Here is a 357-nt window from a genome sequence, read left to right on the forward strand (position 1 = left end):
CCAACATAGAGTCGAGTTCCTGCCAGTGCTTCAGCCATAGGACCGCCTCTTCCTGATGCCTCAAATGTCACATCCAGCAAGGAGAGGTTGTCAGAAGCCTTTAGAGTTAACACTCTGATGAGATGACTGAGTAAAGCTCACTCTCTCCTCGGAGGAGCTGCAGAACCTACTCCACAGCACAGGACAACTCAGATACGCTTCGGGTTCACCCTGCAAACCCCTCTGGGATAGACCACAGCCACCCAGCACAAAAAGGCAGCTGCCCCTGGGATGTGGCAGTGCCACCCAGCCCCAAGCAGCTCACATCGACCTGGGCCTCAGGGCTACGATCCCCGAGCCCCTCACTAACACCAAGCC

Source organism: Nestor notabilis, unplaced genomic scaffold (genome assembly GCF_000696875.1).
Source record: "Nestor notabilis isolate BGI_N333 unplaced genomic scaffold, ASM69687v1 scaffold19071, whole genome shotgun sequence".
NCBI lineage: Eukaryota > Metazoa > Chordata > Aves > Psittaciformes > Psittacidae > Nestor > Nestor notabilis.